The sequence below is a fragment of the Silene latifolia genome, chromosome 10 (assembly GCF_048544455.1).
Source record: "Silene latifolia isolate original U9 population chromosome 10, ASM4854445v1, whole genome shotgun sequence".
Taxonomy (NCBI): domain Eukaryota; kingdom Viridiplantae; phylum Streptophyta; class Magnoliopsida; order Caryophyllales; family Caryophyllaceae; genus Silene; species Silene latifolia.
In genome coordinates this window covers 47,498,331-47,502,891 of record NC_133535.1, presented here as the reverse complement: position 1 = coordinate 47,502,891, position 4,561 = coordinate 47,498,331, and the positions used below count along the sequence as shown (strand labels likewise).

Sequence of the window (4,561 nt, the reverse complement as noted above, 5' to 3'; positions counted from 1 at the left end):
CTTTCGTTTTATTTATAACTAGTTTTCTTGCCCGTGCGTTGCACGGATATTAAAATAATGTGTAATAAATTTCACAATAAAATGAAATATAGACATATAGTACATTGTTCATGTCTAAGATTTTATGTATGCCGCATGACCAACAAATAATTCCCGTTATAATAATATTGACATAAGAATAAAAGCGTTTTTGATTAATAAATACTTTTTTTAGGAAAATAAAATTAATATGAAGTTTATACATATGATACTTGGACTGATAGTTTTTAGAATTTGTTCATTAATACTTGTTTGTTTTTCAATTGGTCAAAGAAAACAATAATAATTACTTTGCATAATCAACGTAGTGATGGAACAAATCTTCTTCTTTAGAATAACAACCATAATTTAATCATTGTTGGGTCAAATGGTAGTTACGTAAAAACATTTACACGTAGTTAAATGTTATATCTCCCGGACAAACTATAGACGTACCTTTGAATGTGAACCAAATTCCGCTGGGGTTGCTTATGACACCCCCTATAACAATAGTCTTGCCCCCATCTTCTCATTTGAAACAAAATCCTTCACGTAGACCCCTATTTTTCTTCCCTATTCGCACACATAATCTAAAACAATTTCATCCCTTGAAAGATCGATCATTGTCTTCGAAACTTCTCTCAAATTTATCCAAGTAAGTGAAAAACAAAACCCCTACTTCTAGAAAAATCCACAATCCAATGGAAACTAACCCTTACTCTCGACAATGTTGTTAGAATTAAGATTTTACTTTAATTTGGATTGATGGGGTCAAGATTAAGTTTATCAGTATGATATTTTGAGGTTTCTTGTTATTATTCATGTTACCTATATGTTTTAATGCAAGCGATATTTTGCTGATAAATAACCTTATTTATTATCACTATCCTCGTTAAACTCATCACCCTCCACAAATGCACCCTCCCTCCACCCCACTAATTTACCCGCAAAATAAAACATCGGCCACTGTGATTAGTTCTTACTACTTGAAACAACCTCCAATCCACTACCATTATCACTACCTTTCTGCCACGTTTTACATCTAAGAAGTCATAAATCACATTCACTTCCATGAAATACCAATCTTTACTCCAGATTATATGGATCCTCGTCTCCCTTATCGAAGTTAATTTCTTTCTCCTTTAACAAAAAAAAAAGTTTAAGAAGCAATCTTCTCTCTTATCTCTCTCCCTTTCCCTTCATAGTCTTTTTTCTCGTCTCCTCCCCTACCTCCATTCTAGATACTCAAACAAAGTGTTTGGGTACTATGTATGTAAACTGAATAAGTTTGAATATTATATATATACACGAACGTTGCTATTTATTTCATTTTGCATAAATAAATCTTACTACCTCCATCTCATTTTTATTGTCCTTTTTTCTTCAAATTTTATTATCTCATAATTATTATCCCCTTTCTAGATCTAGTAAGGAAAAACTTTAGTCAACCAACTTGTCGCAATCAAGCTCATTCCCACTCAAAACAACCTTTAGCCTAGTACTTAATCCCTTCGGTTCACACATAAAACGGTCTAAAATGCAAAGCTTTCATCTCTCTTTGAAAAGTCCATCTAACTAACAGAAAACTAACCGCTACTTTCTTAACTTCCATCATATTTACATCCCGTAAAGATTAAGTTGAACATGACAAAAAAATGCAGAAACTTAGGTTTGTTTGAAAACGACATATTGAACATTTTTTTTAGCATTTTGAGAGTTCTGACACTATTTAAATAACAAATGTGCTAGTTTGAGTGTTGATCATCGATATATTGAAATAGTAGATTGTGGTGTAATTTCCTCTTTTACATTATGACCTATAATTAGTATATAATAAGAAAATAAAAATTGAGTTTTTTTTAATTTCTGGGAAAATAAAAGATCAAACTTTATCTTTATCATATTTATAATTAATATTCTTCACTTAAAATATATAAATTTAAGCAAGTTTAAGTAAGTTAGCTAAAGGTTATAAATAAAAAAATGTACGAAGCAGGATAATCATTTTTTTTTTATTAATATGAAATAAATGTCATAAACTTCATGAGAATATTAATGCGGTAGAGAATTATAGAAGAGTTGGCAAGTACGTGACCCCCTTTTAGGTTTAAATTTTTTCATTTATATTTATATTTTGGCCTAAAGGTGGTTAAAGCATTGTATTATGCATGACGAATATGTCTCATCCTTCCCCAATTCGTTTCTCTCCCAAAATTATAGTGATGATGTGCTCAATTTACACAAAAAAAAAAATATAGCATCAACAATAATTAGTTTGCTCCATATAATTGAATAGTACCATTTTTTATGCATGTAAATTTGTCAAAAGAAAAGCTTGAGAGAGACGGTCTTCACTATGTTAGGGAAAGACTACTCTTACTCTTTTATGTGTTTTTCATGACTTTTTTTGTTTAATGTTGATCGTTGCTTGAATTGAATTATACATATTTTTATAATAAGTGTATCTAATTTACATTCAAGCCTCATTCAAATCTATTTTATTACTCGCGGTACCATTTTTACTTTAAATTGTAAAACAATCGCACAATAAAGTTTTTCAAAACATTTACTCATTTGTCATAATATGATATTTCGATTCGCAAATTAGCAGCAACATTCTTTATCTTTTAATACTGCTTGAAAAATAGATATCAAACTTTGTACTTATCAATAATTTGTGAATATCTTATTTAAATTTTGATTAATATACTTTTATATAAAGACAAATAAATGTAAATAATATAATAATAAATTATCAATAGAAGTTGAAGTGTATTGTGAGGGAAATAACTTTAAAATTAGTAGGAGAAATACATATGACATTTGAAAAATAAACTTCGTATTATGTATAATTAAATATGACATTAGCAATAACAAAAGACGTAGGGGCATATTTCAGCGTTCATTTTACTATTTACATGAGAAAATTCCATGTAGTACGTATTATGCATGCACATTTGTCACAACCCAGTTCGACCTAGGGCCTTTTAGCCTCATAATACCTCTTTTTTTTAATCGGAAGTTATTATAAAATTGGATATTATAAATATATCAAAGGTTTTTTTCCTTCTTATTTAATAAAAAGTGAACAAATACTAATGAATAATTTTTTAATATCAATAAATTATAGATAATTAATTTATTTCTTGTTTCTAATATTAAAATTGTAAAATAATTATTTAATTTTCATTTCTAATAGGAAAATCATATTCCTAATTATAATAGAAAAAATTTAAATAATTATTATCTCCTAATTCTAATAGTCTAATTAGGAAAAAAAACATTAATAAATTGTTAATTTATTTCCTATTTCTAATATAAAAATGTAAAATAATTAATTAATTCTCATTTCTAATAGGAAAATTATATTCCTAATTATAATAGAAAAATTATAAATAATTAATTACTCCTAATTTTAATGCTAATTGTGTAATTAGAAAAAAAAAAGTCTCCTTTAGTTATATATTGATTAAGAATTTCTACCATAACCATCAATAACCTTTTGACGAAAGGGAACTCTTTGATTATTATTATTTGTTCTTTGATAAAAAAATAAGAAAAATCCAGCTATCGGAATCGAACCGATGACCATCGCATTACAAATGCGATGCTCTAACCTCTGAGCTAAGCGGGCTCATAGAAATTCTACATACATAAAAACTATATCTTAGTTTAAGCTTATTAATTTTTATTCTTTTATGATATAAGTTATCTAAATAGATTTTTTTTTTAAGAATAAGAATAAAAAAAATACACAAGCGGATTCAGAAATTTTCTGTGTCCCAGGATGCCGGTGCTCGCGCTGCTACTTTTATTTTTACTAGACTTAGCTTTACTATTGCTAAGGGAGTGGGCGTTTTCCTGGGACAGAGGGCGCGATGTGTGTGTCGACTTGACAGGGTCTTCCCCTTTGTCTCAGACCGGGTTGTCCGATTTTGTGCCGGGTCGGGTTGTTGCTGATGCTGCTCAACAGAAATGTGCCAAGTATCGAGATTTGTGTATGACGGCGGGTTATGGTTTCCTACCCTTCTCCTTTTCTTCACTAGGAGAGCTGGATACGGATGTTGTGGCTTTGCTCAAGCGGATCCAGAAATTCTCTGTTTCTCAGGATGAAGGGGCTCGCGCGGCCGCTTACATTTTTACTAGGCTTAACTTTGTTATTGCTAAGGGAGTGGGGGCCCAGATTGTATCTCGGCTGCCCACTAATTTCTTGTAAACTTTTGATTGATTAATACAAGTTTGCGGTTTTTTTAAAAAAAGTAATAATAATAAAATCATAATAATAGTAGTATAAAAATAAAATAGTAGTAGTAGTAGTAGTAGTAGTAGTAGTAGTAGTAGTAGTAGTAGTAGTAGTAGTAGTAGTAGTAATAATAATAATAATAATAATAATAATAATAATAAGATTTGTGATGGTCACTATACTACTGCTATTCGGGTGCTTTCTTCCTCTAGGGTCCCCCCTTACTCTGATGTCACTCTTATGGCCTTGCGAGAGAAGCATCATGTCGCCCCACCTCCTTCATTGCCACCTTTGCCTGTG

The 4,561-nt window shown here is 30.0% G+C and overlaps 1 non-coding gene across 1 annotated transcript; it reads right to left on the bottom strand.

Annotated features, from left to right (window-relative positions):
* Positions 1-3,579: 3,579 nt before the first annotated feature.
* On the bottom strand, positions 3,580-3,652 carry TRNAT-UGU (transfer RNA threonine (anticodon UGU)). The gene has a single exon. It is a non-coding gene; the product is annotated as a tRNA-Thr (tRNA).
* Positions 3,653-4,561: the final 909 nt, after the last annotated feature.